The 18,236-nt window shown below is 44.4% G+C and overlaps 1 long non-coding RNA gene across 2 annotated transcripts in view; it reads left to right on the forward strand.

The window, feature by feature from the left end:
• LOC109495309 overlaps positions 1–18,236 on the forward strand; it is a 116,273-nt gene that overhangs the window by 35,159 nt on the left and 62,878 nt on the right. The window lies entirely within an intron of this gene.

Below are 18,236 nucleotides of genomic sequence, written 5' to 3' on the forward strand. Positions count from 1 at the left end.
CTGAAGACCCAGTTGTGCAGCGCTGGGCTCTGATGGGAGATAGGACAGACATGGGTGGCCTCCGCCCTCAAGCAGAGAACACGGGGATTTAAAAAGAAAATGCACAACTGATTACTTAATTATGGGGAATTCATGTAATAATTCCTTGGAGATTTGCTCTCTTCTCACTTACTGCCAGGGTCAGTGTTGTCAAGTAGGGCTTATGGGGCTAGTCTAGATGGCATGGGGGAAATTAACCACCGTGGATGGAACTAGCGTCCGAGCACAGGAACTTTGTCTACATGGCGGCACACAGGGTCAGGTCAAAGAATCTGAATTGGCTAACAGATTGAAAGGGTCAGGGTAAGGTTGGTCACGAGTTACTTCCAGACCAAGGATTCAAAACCAGTTCACAGCAGCCCATGAGCCCACACCTGCTGACTTGTTTAATTGCTGATTCTCCATTGCCAAGACCAATGCCTTGCTTGGGGAACATTGAATAGTTTTTGAAAGCATGAGTGAACTAAAAATCTAACACCATGGGAGTGTTCAGTATTGTTGTTATTCTAATGAGGGTCACAGTGGGGGCTTAATTTGCATGGTGGGGATTTGGGGACATATCAGCCAGAGACCTGTTTATGTAAGACTCTTACCTAGACCCCCAGGGGAAGGGGTTTGGGGAACTTTGGAGGTGACATCCAGATTTTCTAGGGGGCTACCTGTCCTACAGGTAGGAGGGAATGGACGGGCATTCACTCTGAGGTAGGAGGGTAATGAAACATGTTTGACACCATGTGTGGTCAGCGGAGGGGCGGGGGTGGGGGCATTTTAAAGGGTTTTAGTTTTCTGGGGAAAATGCTTCATGTTTCTTCTGAGAAAGAAATCTATGACATAGAAAGCCACAGGCTGCCCTTTGGAGGAAAATAGAAATAGAAAGAGCTTGAGAGGAAACTCTTGTCTTTGACCATTTCTTCAGAAGCAGAGCATTGAAGTGGCAACTAAGAAACATGGAGAAGTACTGTGGGAGCTCGGGATGGATTTGGCGGCCAGTGCTGGGAACCTGGGTTACATGTTAGGTGCTGGGGAAACAGAAGGGAGTAAGGCACGATGGTTCCCTCCAGTCCTGGTGATCCTATTTCATCAGGTTGTGCTCAGGGTGTTGTGGAAGGAGGGGTCTCTAGTTCAATATGGTGGTGGTTGCGGGGGGAGGGATGTTGAGGGAAAGCTCCCAAAAGGAGGTGATGGGTGGAAATGCAGGGTTGAACAGATGCTGGCTCATGAGGGGGTAGGAATGCTTCAGGCAGGGAAGTTACTTTTATGAGAAAGGGGGAGTGGGTGGGAACCAGTGTGGTTTGTGGGAGAGACTATAAATATAAACAGTTGGTGTTGCTGAGAATAAGAGAGAGGAGGTGAGGCTGGGAAGAGCAACGGCCAGGCTATTCAGTCTATGAATGTCCTCTGGGCCATATGCCCTGTTCTGGGAACTGCGGATATGGTGGGTTTAGACTCCAAGGGGTTGGCCGCCATGAGAAAACCCATGAGTTTGGGTTTTCTCATCAGGTTAGTGGGGAGCCATGGCTGGTTTTAAGCAGGATTGCCGTGAGATCATATTTACATTTTGGAATCATGCCTCTTGCTGCCGTATGGAAATCCGGGTCTGAGGGAGAGAGATGGACATGAGAGGCAAAGTCACAAGAAACCAACAAGAGGGATGATGGGAGCTTGAGCCAGCAGAAAGGTCTCACCGCCCCTGGTTCCCCAAGGGCAGTGGGGAACAGGTGCTGTTAGGGTGGTAGGATGGATGGAAGGATGAAGTCTCACCCCTGGGTTCTGTAGAAGCAACAATTAGGCACCGAACAACAGGGAAAATATTTATCTGCCCCATCTCCTCGGTGGTGCTGTCGTGCAGCAAAAATTGTGAAGTCGATATGTGGGCGGTGTGATTTATTTCATGTGGTGCTCCCCAAACCAAGGGTGGTCAGGGCAGTGATGTAGACCACAAGCTGGCTAGGGGAGATGAGAAAACCAACCCCAATTTGGGAGGCAGGCCGTTCCTAATTGAACTGTTGAGGGAATTTTGATAAATGACCCCGCCAAAGCAGTGAAATTAATAAATCATGCTTGAGGCTGGAAGACTGTTTCCTGAGGGACAACAACAGCGCTCACATCCCATTGATGCCAGGGGTTTGGAAGGTGACTGGGGCACAGACAGGAAACTCACGCTCTTTCCCGGCTCTCCAGCTGGGCTGGGGGAGAGGCAGCCCCAGTTAGTGTGGTCTCCCTCAGCTCTTTGAAAAAGTGGGGAAAGTCGTATTCTGGGAGCAAGAGGGAAACACCAAGCTGTTGCCTGAACTGAAGGTTTAGGACGCCCTTATCAGACTCGGAGATGGGTGAATGGATTCTGGTAGAGACGATGGCAGCCGGCATAGCTCTTAAATTCGTAGGGGAAGCGGGGGCAAGGCACTTTGCCACCTGCAATGACCTCTTTTTATGGGCTCTGAGTTGGTGCCCCATGTTCTGCTGACACAAAGCATCTACAAAGAGAAGGAAAATCAGGTCCGAAGGGGCACCTGACCTTTGGTTTTTTTTTGTTTTGTTTTTGTTTTTGTTTTTGTTTTTGTTTTTGTTTTTTGTGAAGAGCAGGAGAGGCGTCTGGGAAAAGGAAGTGGAACGTAATCCTCATAAGGTTGGCATCCCTATCCCTACTTGACAAATGAGGAAACAGAGGCTGTGATGTTGTGATTTATGAACAGAAATATACATGTGGTCTTTATCCGAAATGTCAGCTCTTTTGGAATTTCCTAAGTGAGGAGAGAAATAAAGGTGTCTCCTGTTGTGTGAATGAGGCAGCTCTGGGGTTGCACCTAAGGATGGGGGCTGGTTGCCAGGGAACCAAGCACATCACTGGGGGGTTGGAACGTTCAGTCCTACCCTTCAACCTCTGGGGAGGGGAGAAGGGCTGGAGGTTGAGTTCAACTGCCAATGGCCAGTGATTTAATCAGCCATGCCTGTGTGATGAAACCTCCAGAAATAGCCAAGGAGATGGGGTTCAGAGAACTTCTGGGTTGGTGGGCACATGGGGGTTGGGGGAGAGTGGCTTGGTCCGAGAAAGTATCGGAAGCTCTGGGCTCTTACTTTGCCTTGTACCTTGCCCTACACATCTTGCCATCTGGCTGTTCCTGAGTTATAGGCTTTGTAATAAACCACTCACTTTAGAGGGAGCCAGTCTGGCAAATTAATCAAACCCAAGGAGGGGGATTGTTGGAATCTCTAATCTGCAGATGGTCGATCAGAAGCACAGGTGACAAATAACCAGGACTTGTGACTGGCATCTGAAGGTGGGGGCAGGGTGGCAATCTTGTAGGACGAGCCCTTAACCTGCGGGATCCAATGCCGTCTCCAGGTAGATGGTGTCAGAGTTAAGTTGAATTGTAGGATACCCAGCTGGCGTTTGAGAACTGGTTGGTGGTGTGGGGAGAAACCTCCTGACGCACATTGTAATTGGTCCCAGATTCTCAGTTGGTGATCAGACGTGACATCAGAGTTAGAATCTTAGAGGCTAAGAGAAGTTAATTTGCCCCATGTGGCTTGGAGATATTGACAAGGCCAGGGGGTTGATAACTTCAGGCACTTTAGCATTGACATTAGGTTTTGGAAGGCAAGTGGGTGTTCTGTATGCTCTTCCCAATCACCCTGCCCAGCTAACTTCCTCTTTGCCAAATGGGAGCATCCTTGCCCATCATTTTCTGGCAACACCATCAAGGTCCCCGGGCAAAGCAAACTCTGACAGGAGTTTTTTTGATTAAAAAAAAAATTAACGAGCACTGTGTTTACTCAGAAAATTTCCCACATGGGGCGCGTGGATGGCTCAGTTGGTTAAACTTCTGACTTCGGCTCAGGTCATGATCTCATGGTTCATGAGCTCGAGCCATGCTGACAGCTCAGAGCCTGGAGCGTCCTTCAGATTCTGTGTCTCCCTGTCTCTCTGCCCCTCCCCTGTTCTCTCTCTCTCTCTCTCTCTCTCTCTCTCTCTCTCTCTCTCTCTCAAAAATAAATAAACATTAAAAAAAAAAACCAATTTCCTGTGCGACTCTGGTTTGGGACAGAAAGGCCTTCCTTATAGGAAGACCTGCCCTTCCTATAAGGGGAGGATTTCTGTGCAGAAACAAGACGGGAGAAGGGAGAAGGGCAGGTGGGGACAGGAGATGGCTGTGCCTGTTGCCATTAACAGAGATGATGACACACCTTCCACGTGCATCCCCGTGTCTTCAGTAATGCACACCAGGAGCTGTCGTAAGAGGCTTAGTGTGCACCAGAGGGGGGCCCTCACTTGTGCAGAGTGGATACAGTGTAGAACAGCTTCTGAGTGTCCAAGACTGGGTGTGGGAGAAGCAGGGCGATGCATGGGGCGTGGTTCCTGGAACTTACAGAACTCGAAGGGGAGAAATTTGGGTTAGCGTGTCTCATAGTATTGGGGATCTGTCCAAATTTAAACAAGTCTCTGAGGGGGTAGGGACACATTCAGTTTATATGAATTGAGGTTATATGAATTATTATTTTTTTTTAATTTTTTTTTCAACGTTTTATTTATTTTTGGGACAGAGAGAGACAGAGCATGAATGGGGGAGGGGCAGAGAGAGAGGGAGACACAGAATCGGAAACAGGCTCCAGGCTCTGAGCCATCAGCCCAGAGCCCGACGCGGGGCTCGAACTCACGGACTGTGAGATCGTGACCTGGCTGAAGTCGGACGCTTAACCGACTGTGCCACCCAGGCGCCCCTGGTTATGTGAATTATTATGTTGAACCCTGGTAAGCAGGAAAATTGTGTTCCATGAGGGCTCTGACCCATTTTATGAGTAGAGGTCATCAAAGGCTTTCTGACAACTGGACCATTGGAGGAAACTCAGTGCGTGAGAATGAGTTGGGTGATGTAAGGCCGGGCTGGGAGGGGGGACCAGCAGCAGGCTCACATGTATAGCTCCACAGGCTGGGAGGAAGGGCACAGTCCATTCTAGGAACTTGGAACATAAACACAGAAACAGAAGCCTTGCCTTTAGCCCGCACTCCTCTTCCATTCTACAAGTCAGGTTATGTGTGAGGACATTTGTGTCCAAGGTGGGAGAGGATGTCTGCTCCCAATTAGCTCCTCCATTCTTACAGATAATCGGCAGGTAATTTAGTGTAATTTAGTGTGTGTGTGTGTGTGTGTGTGTGTGTGTGTGTGTGGTGACAAGTCTCTGAATATATACATGTATACCTTGGAGATATGGCAGGTTTGGTTACAGATCACTGCAAAAAAGTGAATGTCTCAATAAAGCAAGTCAAATGTATGTTTTTGTTTTCCGGGTGCACCTAGAAGTTACATCTAACACTCTGCTGTAGTCTGTTAAGCGTGCAACAGCATTATGTCAAAAAAAAAAAAAAAACCCAACGTGTGTACCTTCATTAAAAATTACCTTATTGCGGGGCGCCTGGGTGGCTCAGTCGGTTAAGCATCCGACTTCAGCTCAGGTCACGATCTCACAGTCCGTGAGTTCGAGCCCCGCGTCGGGCTCTGGGCTGATGGCTCAGAGCCTGGAGCCTGCTTCCGATTCTGTGTCTCCTTCTCTCTCTGCCCCTCCCCCATTCATGCTCTGTCTCTCTCTGTCTCAAAAATAAATAAAAATGTTAAAAAAGAAAAAATTTTAAAAAATTACCTTATTGCTTAAAAGTTTTAACTGTCAATGGAGCTTTCAGTGAGTCATAGTCACTGGTCACCGGTCACCATAAGAGATAGAAGAATGGCAAAGTTTGAAATATCGTGAGAATTCCCAAAATGTGACGCAGAGACACGAGGTGAGGAAATGGTGTTGGGAAAATGGTGCTGACAGGTTAGCTCGTCGCGAGGTCGCCACAAAGGTTCAATTTATGCAACACACAGTATCTGAGAGGCACAATAAAATGAGGTGTATCTCTGCATGACTGGGCTTCCAGAACTTTCTGCATTGTTGGAAGGAACAGATCTAGCAGATGAACAGTATTTGTATCGTCATATTCCAGAACTAGTGAACATTTTGGTTCGGAACTTTTTTCCCTTGGGCAGGTGTATTCAGTTCTCAGATGGACACTGGGCAGATCACCATTTGTTAGTTTCATCCGTATAACACCTCACAAAGCATTATCTTGTGAGATGTTCTTGCCAGCCCTGAGAGGTAGGTCATTTATTCATATGTGCATTCATTCACTCACTCATTTAACTGGTATTCTTGGAGCCCTGACTACCTGCCAGGCATGTTTTTCAGTTCTGGGACTGGAGTGCACATGACAGAAAAGGTCCTTGTCCTTGCAGAGTTAAAAATCTACGTAGGGGAAGGCAGATGATAAAAACATGAACAAGCGAGTATTTAAGTTCTCTGAGCAGGTGGTGAAAAGGACAGTGTGGATGGTAGGTGATGGCAGGTGGCAGGTAGTGATGACTTCCCTGAGGAGGGAGGTGACATTTGAGATGATATTTGGAAGGTGAGGAGGGGCTGGCCACTGTCAGCTAGGAAGTGCTGTTGTTCCAGCAAGAGCGTCCCAGACAAGAGACAACGTAAATGGAAAATCTCAGAGAGGCTGAGGCCCTCACTCAGGTCACACAGCTAAGTGATGGGTCTGCTGGAGATCCTACACTATGTCTCTGACCCCAAGTCGCTGGCTCTTTTCATATGCTGTCCTCCCAGTGCTCACCTCCCTGTGGTCTCTGGCTAAACCTTGATATTGTGGGATGATATGTAACTTCTGGTTGTCATCTTAGGTCATACAACTGATTGAGCATGTAACGGTCCTTTCATGGCACAGTTACTCTAAGTCACAGAGAAGAGACAACAGCTTTCTTCCGGAAGGGCTCATGGCTTCACAATATGCCCAGAGTTCCCTATAGAGGCTTCTGGCATCATGAGAGGCCTCTTTTCCATTCATGGAAAGTTTACTTTTATCCTTCTTTCTGCCCCCCTCCCACCTAACTTTTCTGGAAGGTCTGGATAACTGTTGTGAGTATCGAAAGCAACAAAACTCCAGAATGTTCCAGCATGTTTGGTAGGACATCAGATGATGCAAATCCAAATTTCCCACCCACCTTAGCTTCACTGGTCAGCATATTTTTTCTGTACGGGGCCATATATGAGATATTTCCAGCTCTGTCGACCCTGTGGTCTCTTTTATAACTACTCAACTCTGGGCTGTGATGGGAAAGCCAACACGGACATTTTGCACATGAATGGGCGTGCCTGTGTTCCAGTAAAATTTTATTTACAAAACAGGAGGTGGGTGGGCTGGGGTTGGCCGGCCAGCTATGGTTCGCTGATGCTTTTCCAGAGCAATGCTCCAACTTCATGGGACAGACATAGATGGGGACAGTGGGAAGTTAGGACTCTGAGACATGAACTAGTGATTTGGTAAACTGGTATACCAACAGCGGACGGAAGTCTGGGACTTCCTTCGGGGACTGCCTGCCATTAACTTGCATGAACGTTGGATTAGGGGGAGAGGGGAAAATGAGTGATGGGCAGTTGTTGGGATGAGCCCTGGGTGTGGTGTGTAAATGATGGACCATGGGAATCTACCCTAAAAATGAAGAGCTGACTTTATACACTGTATGTTACCCAATTTGGCAAAAATTATATTAAAAATATATAAAGTCCATCTCTGGCCAGGGGACCTGTTAGCGCGTTTCAGACTGAGGGCAGCGGGCCTCCAGAGGGACCCCGGCATTCCTGAAATATTTCCCTGAGTTCGTCTGCCACAATGCGCTGTCTTGTCAGTGTTGGTTCGTCTCCGGCAAAATAGGCAGCGTGTTTATCCGCTTGCATATGCTTCCGTGATTAGCAAAATATGCAAAGTCACTGAAACATTTGTGGAATTCATCATAGCTTTCTGCCGCAGCGCCTTTTCTCAGCAGACACTAAACACGGACGTACTGCTGTGGGAGGGTCTGCTCAGTCTTTAGTGTGAAAGAGGGAGTCCCACACTCGAAGTCGGGAACCCCGCCATTCAGTGGGGAGCCAAAAGATGCAGCCGGGCTGTGTCTCCAGCGCTGCCCTGCATTGGCTCAGGCCTGTGGTCAGATGCGCATCCCCTTTAAACTCCCATCTTTGGGGTGCCTGGGTGGCTCAGTAGGTTAAGCATCCGACTTCGGCTCAGGTCAGGATCTCGCGGTCCATGAGTTCGAGCCCCACGTCGGGATCTGTGCTGACAGCTCGGAGGCTGGAGCCTGCTTCGGATTCTGTGTCTCCCTCTTTCTCTCTTCCCCTCCCCCACTCATACTCCGTCTCTGTCCAAAATAAATAAACATTAGGGGCACCTGGGTGGCTGAGTCGGTTGGGCATCCGACTTCAGCTCAGGTCACGGTCTCGCGGTCCGTGAGTTCGAGCCCCGCATCGGGCTCTGTGGTGACAGCTCAGAGCCTGGAGCCTGCTTCGGATTCTGTGTCTCCCTCTCTCTCTGCCCCTCCTCCTCCTTGTGCTCTGTTCTTTCTCAAAAAATAAATAAACATAAAAAAAATTTAAACTTTTATCTTTTACCAGTGAAATGGAGAGAATGATAAGTAATTCCCAGTTTTAGTTGTAGAATTCAGTGGGAGAATATAGACAAAGCAATTAACATAGTGTCTGACATACAGGAAGCACATATTAATGTTAGCTATTATTTTTGTGGTGATGATGATGTTGAATATTAATCATTTTACTACAGGAGCAGGAGTAATAGTAGCAATAGTAGAGGGAGTGGTGATGACCCTGTTGGTGTCGGGAGCTGTTCAAGATGATGGGAGTGGCAGTGCGTCACATGTGAACTTCCCCAACCGCTGGTGACCCACATAAGACACCACCGATCTGTCATTGCTTTTTGAAAGACCGTTTTCTCTCAGATACCTCCGCTCAGACCCCTAGGGTCAAGAGATTTCTCTGAAATCTGTGGTTTGGAGAACCGTTGAATGTAATTTCACCGGGATAGTGCTGCTTTCACAGGAGAGAATCAGCAAGGCCCTGAGGGTCAGGCCAAAACGAATATATTGCTTGATAGTTCACCGTGGAGATCAGGAGGGCATCTCCAAGACTGACTGTGGACTTCCTGAGGATGCTAAGAAAATAGTATACAAATGGCGCTAAATGAGCAACAGAGGGCATCCAGCCTACAGTTCTGTGGGGAGGTGTTTGGCTGCGGGGTGGGGGATGGCTCAGAGCCATGCCCTTAAAGACTATCAGGGTGGACTCTAGTCTTGGAAAATACCCCATGGGTTTTTTGTGTCTGTCGAACATGAAGGTCATGTGCTTTTATTATATGTTTTATTTTATTTTGAAAGTTTATCACGTGTGTGTGTATATGTGTGTATGTGTGAGAGAGAGAGAGAGAGAGAGAGAGAGAGAGAGAGAGAGAACAAACCAGTGAGGAAGGGCAGAGAGATCTGAAGCAGGCTCTGTGGCTCTCTGCTGATGGTAGCGAGCCCAGTGCGGGACTTGAACTCATGAACCATGAGATCATGACCTGAGTTGAAGTCGGGTGCTTAACCGACTGAGCCGCCCAGGTGCCCCAATTACATATTTTAATTGAACAGGGATTGGGGCAAGCACACCTCTGGAGTCCTTGGTATTTATTGCAGGTCTCTGTGTTAAGCACTTTGTTTTACCTAGTTTTGTATAATCCTTGCAATATACCTTTGAACTGTATCCACACCCCACTATGCAGACCGCGCTGATTGCGAGGTGCTTAGCCACAGGATGTAACGGTCAGAGACCAGGCTTGGCTGAGCCCAAGGCTACCTTCCCAGCATCCTTGTGTTTCTTAACGAACGATTCGATAAACACTTGAGCCAAATCCCCTGGATTTCCAGTAAAAATGAAGATGATTGCACCCCAGTTTGTACTTACTGATTAAAAATCTCTACCAGGAATGTGCATTTTTAGTACCCCTCCACCCAGGAGATCCTTCTACACACTAATGTTTGAGAGTCCCCGCCCTGCACACTTTGTCTGTTAAGATCTCTTCCAGCTAGCATTCCCAACCCGTGCTGAGGCGTCTGGGAACTGGCAGAGTTCCTTAGATTTCCACTTACTGTTAATCTTCCTCCAACCACAGGACAGGTTTTCTTTTTCTCTACCCTGGAGGATTATTAACAATATGCTATCAATGGCTCCATTGCCTAGCGTGACCAAGAATATCCCGATACTCAGTATACGGTGCTCTGGCATATCTCTTATAAATCACAAGAATATCACAAGTCGGAGGGAACTTCAAAATAGTAGAGAGTTCCTTAGGACTCGCTTGGAGCAAAACTGCTAAATCAATTGGATATTAAATTTGGGGGGTTACAGTCAGATGATTCCCTTAAAATACTGTCCTTACAATTTAAGTGAGTTGCCGCTTGGGGATAGGGATGTCCTCTTTATATTGAATTTGATGGTCAGATAAACAAAGTTTTCCTTTAATAAATTAAATAGCGAAGCATGAATTAGAATAATAGAATTGCAGATGGTTGGAGCTTGATGGGGCCAAGGAGCCAAAGAGGAGAGTTGCTGGAAATCTATAAAGAACACATCGTTAGTCAGCTAAACACCATTTTATGTGTCTTAAATAAGACTCTGAAATCTGTTGCCTAAGCAGACGAAAGAGAGGGACCGCAGCGAAAAATGACTTCAAAATGTTTCCTTTCCATCTTTCCCTCTTTGGGTGGTCTTAGGGATCTCCTACTGTATCCTACCCTTTCCTCTTAGTCTCTTAGCATTGGTTACGGCATGAATTGTGTCTCCCCACATGGATATGACAAAGTTCCAACCCTGGTAGCTCAGAATGTGACTGTATTTGCAAATGGCCTCTTTATAGATGTCAGTAAGTTCACACGGGGTGATGGGGTGGGGGGTGCAGTTCTTAATCCAGCATGATTGGTGTCCCGAGAAGGAGAGGAAGTTTGGACACTGGCAGGCACCAGACAGGGGGAAGATGGATGTCTGCACGCCTAAGAAAGAGGAAGAAACCAAACAAGCTCTTGCCCACACCTCAATCCCAGACTTCCAGGCTCCAGGAGGGTGGGGCATTAATTTGTGTGGTTTAAGCCGCCAGCCTGGGGTATTTGTTACGGCAGCTGGAGCTGACTGATACCACTTTTTCCTGCACTGTCATTCTCAACGGATCTCTATGGCTCTTGGTTTCTCTCCATATCTCTTGATATTCCTGTGTGTCTTTCTCTGACTTCATCTGGATTTTTTTTGTGTCTTTTTCTGTGTCTCCTCTTCCCCAATCTGTCACATCCTCCCCGTTTCCCCCCCTACCCTCTCTCTCTCTTCCTTGGATGAAACAGAATAATCTGTGTGGAAAGTTTAGAGCAGCAAATATCCTATAGAAATTACTCACAAAAAGCAAATTCTTCTCTGTTCTCTTTCTTTCTCTTTCCTTCTGAATTATTTCCCTTCCATTCCCTTCCACGTACCCCCTAACTGGATGTAAAATAAAACTGGAATTTATTTTTCAGGATTTATTGTCTTTACTGAATAAACTTTTATGGCCCCCAATTCTAATTTTAAGCAAGTCACTTGGCTGTTTTATATTCTTCGAAGGGGGAGACAAAGGCGACTGATTGAATTGCTTTTTGTAAGTGGCCCTGGTTTGATTAGTTTCTTTTGGGGGGGGTGGTAAAAATCTTTAGATCTGTTGATCTCCAATTATACTAGGTCTAGACTCACCCAGGAGGCTGGTTAACTTCACATGTTTGCTCCCTCTCTCTAACTCCGAAGTTTGAATCAGTCCATTTGTGGTGGGGCCCGAATTTACAGAATTTGCAAGATTTTCTGGTAATTCTGACACAGGGGATTCATTCTTTCAGCACTCTCTGACAATCCGATTCCCTGCTCTGAGCCCTCCCTCACCTTCATTCATTCTAAACAAAGAATAAAATAAAACCATGCTTCATTTCGGGAAGAGGTTTTAAAACACTCCTTCTGGGTATCAGCTGTGCATTTCCTCCCTTTTCTCTCTGTCTCCGACAAGCTGCCCGTGGCCTGTAATCGGCCCAGCAGAGAGCTGACATTCATTTCTGAACAATTTAGGTAGGTGGAGAGGGAGAACAGAACTTGAAAAATTAACAGTCAGAGATTTACTTCTTTGGCACCTGTTTTGATTATTGAATTAAGGATGTTCTGGCAGCTACAACCGGTTCTGCCAGATGTTGAAGGGCACATATTGAAGGCAGGATGGAAAGGGATGTCAGAAGATGTGAGGATCATTCATTTAAAGAATAAACTGTCCGGATCAAGTTCTGTTTAGGCTGTCAGAACTGATCGCAAGAGTAATGAAACATCGAGAACAGAGAGGGTGAGGAGACGTTGATAAAACCCAAACACCTCGTGAAATATAAAAATCTCTTGATTTTTAAGTCAACACCCACCCACCCCTCCCCGCGTGTCAGCTCATCAGCTCGCGGAGACCACAGACCTATTGAGAATAGTCCATTTTTCCTGCCGTCTGGGTTAAGTTTGCCCACTGCTCTCGTGGAGACTGTAAACAATGCTCTTGGGGGACTTATATGTCAGCATCAGGATGGAGGGAGGGCCACAGGACCCGAGAGGTCTTTGGGAGATCGTGGTAGGAGAGAGGCCAAGCACCGTGTTAGTGGTTGAATCACTCAGTGTCACTCTAGAATAAGCAGCATCTGCTTCTGTGAGTCCTGAGCATCGGTTTCAAACACACATGTGTGTGCACACATACATGTATATCCAAGCACACACATGCACACTTATATGCACTGTGCACACACACATCACAGATGCACACACCTGTCCTGCACACACGTTCCCCCATTATAAATGGCAAACAAGATCACACATTTGTACACAATTGCATTCATGGGCAGCACCTTATGTAGCATGGATCAGACACCTTTTGTAGCCCCTGGCCTAGCCTGTCACTGACACGTGGGAGATTAGAGTCCCTAGCCAGGGTCTAATGTTGGTGAGAGCCACTGGGTGGACCTTCCCGTGGAATTCTGGGAGTTATTCCATTAAAAAAAATGTTTTTGAATAGACACTTCTCTAAAGAAGACATCCGGATGGTCAACAGGCACATGAAAAGATGCTCAACGTCGCTCCTCATCAGGGAAATACAAATCAAAACCACACTCAGATATCATCTCATGCCAGTCAGAGTGGCCAAAATGAACAAATCAGGAGACTATAGATGCTGGAGAGGATGCAGAGAAACGGGAACCCTCTTGCACTGTTGGTGGGAATGCAAATTGGTGCAGCCACTCTGGAAAACAGTGTGGAGGTTCCTCAAAAAATTAAAAATAGACCTACCCTATGACCCAGCAATAGCACTGCTAGGAATTTACCCAAGGGATACAGGAGTGCTGATGCATAGGGGCACTTGTACCCCAATGTTTACAGCAGCACTCTCAACAATAGCCAAATTATGGAAAGAGCCTAAATGTCCATCAACTGATGAATGGATAAAGAAATTGTGGTTTATATACACAATGGAGTACTACGTGGCAATGAGAAAGAATGAAATATGGCCCTTTGTAGCAACATGGATGGAACTGGAGAGTGTGATGCTAAGTGAAATAAGCCATACAGAGAAAGACAGATACCATATGTTTTCACTCTTATGTGGATCCTGAGAAACTTAACAGAAACCCATGGGGGAGGGGAAGGAAAAATAAAAAAGGTTAGAGTGGGAGAGAGCCAAAGCATAAGAGACTGTTAAAAACTGAGAACAAACTGAGGGTTGATGGGGGGTGGGAGGGAGGGGAGGGTGGGTGATGGGTATTGAGGAGGGCACCTTTTGGGATGAGCACTGGGTGTTGTATGGAAACCAATTTGACAATAAATTTCATATATTGAAAAAAAATGCTTTGCATTAAAATAGAACTACCCTTGGGACACTTGGGCGGCTCAGTCAGTTGAGTGTCCGATTCCGGCCCAGGTCATGATCTCGCTGCTCGTGGGTTCGAGCCCCACGTCGGGTTCTGTGCTGACAGTTCAGAAGCAGGAGCTTGCTTCAGATTCTGTGTCTCCCTCTCTCTCTCTCTCCCCTGCTCATACTCTGTCTCTCTCTGTCTCAAAATAAATAAACACAATAATGGAAAATATAAAAATAAAAATAGAACTACCCTATGATCCAGGAATCACACTACTCTTTACCCCCAAAATACAAAAACACTAATGCAAAAGAATATTTGCGCTCCTATGTTTCTAGCAGTGTTTCTTACAAAAGCCAAACTATGGAAACAGCCCAAGTGTCCATCAACTGATGAATGGATAAAGAAGATGTGGCATATATATATATATATATATATATATATATATATATATATATATATACAGAATATTATTCAGCAATCAAAAAGAATGAAATCTGGCTATTTGCCATGACATGGATGGAACTAGAGAGTATAATGCTAAGTGAAATAAGTCAGAGAAAGACAAATACCATATGATCTCACTCAAAAGTGGAATTTAAGAAACAAAATGAACAAAGGGAAAAAAAAAAAGACAAAGCAAGAAGCAGACTCTTAATTATAGAGAACAAATGAATGGTTACTGGAGGGGAGGTGAGTGGGAGTATGGGGGAAATCAGGGATGGGGATTAAAGACTACACTTATTATGAGAAAAAATAATAAAATGGAAAAAGTTGCTTTGCTAGTATAGCATTTGTTTTGACATGCATTTCTTGGACCCACCATTCAGGACAAATTGGAGCATGATTCTACCTTATTAGCCTTGTCCTACACAGGTGGATTCATATGCCCAACCCACTTATTCTGTGGTGTGGGGACTAGGAAGCCTGTCTGGGGAACTTGGCAGAGACTTAGTAAGACTCGGGTGGCTGAAATTTCCCAGTAACATCTACACTTCATCATGACCATGCTGGGGCTGTGTGTGCCTGTTCTGGCATTCACATAATAAAATTATTCAGTATCTGTATTCCTTCAATCAATGTATATTTTTGAGATTCATCTATGTTGTTGTATATATCAATAGATTATTCATATATACATGTATATGTATAATCTCAAAAATCCCATGTTTATCTGTCCACGGATGGGCATTTGGGTTGTTTCAATATTTGACTGTTATGAATAAAGCTGCCATGAGAACTTCCAGTACACATATTTTCTGAATATATGTTTTCATTTTCCTTGGATAAATACCAAGGACTATCATTTTTGAGTAATATTTATGTGTAGCTTTGTAAAAACATTGCCAAACAGTTTCACGACATTGTTGTTAGATGTTACAGTCAGACCAGAATTCTATGAAGTGCCCTCATCCTTGCCAACACTTAGTATTGTCAGACTTTCCATTATAGTGGATATCTCATTGTGCTATTAAATTGCATTTCCCCGATGATTAACGTGTTAGGCTTTTCATGTACTTCATATATCTGGCTTTGTGAAGTGTACATTCAAGTCTCCTGTCCATTAAAAAAAGTTGTGTTGTCTTTTTATGATGGTTATAGGAGTTCTTTATATATAATAGATACAAGCCCCCTTTTTTCAGATACTTGTGTTGCAAATATGTTCTCTGAGGTGTTGGCTTATAGCTTTGTATTTTTAATAGTGTCTTTTGATGATAAGTCTTTAATATTGATAAAGCTTGATGGATTTTCTCTCTTATGATTCATGATTTTCATCTTGTCTCTAAGGAATCTCTCTATACTTAGTTTCTAATGATATTCTCCTTTGTTTTCTTCTAGAAGTTTCATAGTTTTAGCTTATATATTGGGATTTATGATCCATTTCAAATTTTTATGTATGGAGTAAAATAGGAGTTGAGCTTCAGTTTTTGGTGGTATTAATTAATAGAATCTAAAACTATTTTCCAAATTTTTATTGGCAGACAGAGAAATATAGCTTTTGAGTATTGATTTTGAAATCTGTGTGCTTGTTGAGTTTACTTATTACTTTTGTTTGTTTTTGGTAGATACCTTCGGATTTCTTTATAAATAATCATGTCAGCTGTAAATAAAAATACTTTTGTTCTGTCCTTTCCAATATTTACACTTTTTTATTTCTCCCATGTGTTATTGTGCCAGTTAGGACATCCTGTATAATAAAATAAGAAAAGGTTCAGTATTTCACCAGTAAGAACGATGTTAATGCTAAAGATTGCTGTTGTTTCTTGTTTGTTTTTGTAGCTGCCTTTTATGCAAAGAAATTCCCTTCTAGTCCCAGTTTTTTGGGATTTTTTTTCCATAAGTATATGATGAATTCTGTTGAACTCCTGCATCTGTTGGTAGGTTCATATAACTTTTTTTCATATTTGTGTTAATCTGATAAGGTAGATTAATGTTTTTTTCACATGCCAAATCAACCTTGAATTCTGGAATAAACCTTACCTGATGAGGATATATCATGTTTCTTAAATATTGCTGGATTTAATTTGATAATATCTAGTCTGGAATTTCTACCTTTATGTTCATGAGGAATATTGACGTGCAGTTTTTTTTTTCTATTTTGGTAATAATTTCTTTATGAAATTTCAGAATTATGTTGACCTCAAACAAGAAAACGAGAATTGTTCCCTCTTACTCTCTGTTCTGAAACGAATATTTGTAGAACACATATTATTTTTTTTCTTAAATGTAGTATATAATTCACCAGTGAAGCCATCTGGTCCTCAATTTTTATTTGTGGGAAGGTACTTAAATTATAAATTCAATGTCTGGGGTGCCTGGGTGGCTCAGTTAGTTCAGTGTCTGACTCTTGATTTCAGCTCAGGTCATGATCTCATGGTTCGTGAGATCGAGTCCTACATCAGGCTCTGTGCTGATAGTTTGGAGCCTGCTTGGGATTCTTTCTCCCTCTCTCTCTCTGCCCCTCCCCTGCTCATGCATGTTTTCTCTCTCTCTCTCTCTCTCTCTCTCTCTCTCTCTCTCTCAAGATAAATAAACATTAAAGAAAAAACAATTTCAACTTCTGTAATAGAAAAAGTCCTACTCAAGTTTTAAAATTCTTTCCTTAGTCAGATTTGGTTATTGGTATCTTTCAATAGATGTACCTGTATCATCTGAAATGTCGTACATATGGCCACAAAGATATTTATGATATTCTTTTAATCTTGCTTTTTATACCATGTCTTCTCTTTTGTTCCCAGTATTGATCATTTGTGGTTTCTTTATTCTTGATCAGTCTTGCGAGGGGCTGATCAATTTTTATTAATCTTTTTGAAAGATCAACTTGGGGCTCTGTTGATTTTCTTCATTTTTAAAAGTTTTCTGGTTTGTTATGTTTCCCCTTTCCCCCCATTTCTTTTGGTTATTTTGCATTTCATTTCCACTTCTTTTTCTGGCTTCTGTATGTGGAAGTGTAGATCATTGATTTTCTGCTTTCTTCTGACACGCTGAAAGAAATCTTACTAAGGCTCAACCTGACATTCTCTCAGGATGGGACCCTAATTTGTGCCCTTAGGGCCTCCTTCTCTACCACCGAGGGTGAGAGTCAGTCTGTACTTCTGGCTGTGGCTCAGCAGCCTGACCCTGCTTTGCCTCCTGTACAGGTTGGGGTTATCAGATAGGTTCTAGGTGACCCCACTGGAAGGGATCTGCTTTGTGTTACCACATTTGGTCTTCACAAATCCACAAGACAGGCACACCGTCGTCACTTTTTAGATTTAAGGAAAGTAATAGCAATACTGATTTAGTTGTCTAAAACTCATGACATGGCCAAGATTCAGATTCATCCTTTGGACTCCAAGGTCAACCTCCAAGGACTTAAGTAACTCACTCAATTTCCCCAGCTAGTAGGAGACAGAGCTGGGATTTGAACCTGGTTTGATCTTGCTTCAACACCACAAAGAAAGTAAGAAAACCAGATGTGCGAAGATTATCAAGGAACCCTGTTTATCCTCATGCAGGAGGCTGGAGGGTCTTTGGGACGTAGTGATTAGTTTACAAATTTTTAAAAGCACTGACCACCCATCCTCAGCACCAAACAGAGATGGGAGAAGTGCCAAGGATGGTGGTTTACCCCAACCGGTCCCTAAAGGAATGTGCACAACCTTCCATCAGATCCTACCAGATCGGGAAGAAGAGTGAAGTGAGCCATCTGGGTTAGCTGCTTGTTTTTAGAAAGAAACTGAGGCTTAACACGAAGGTCCTCCTTCCTTCCCCCAAGGGCACTTGGTGTGGCGGCTGCTAATAATCGCGGTGGGCCCTTCTAGTTGAATGCACTCTCTTGGGTGCCTATATGCTGTTGTATTTAGGTTCCCACAAGAACCAGGTAGGGCGAACGAGGCGGACATTTTATTA

This window comes from Felis catus, chromosome E3 (genome assembly GCF_018350175.1).
Source record: "Felis catus isolate Fca126 chromosome E3, F.catus_Fca126_mat1.0, whole genome shotgun sequence".
Lineage (NCBI taxonomy): Eukaryota > Metazoa > Chordata > Mammalia > Carnivora > Felidae > Felis > Felis catus.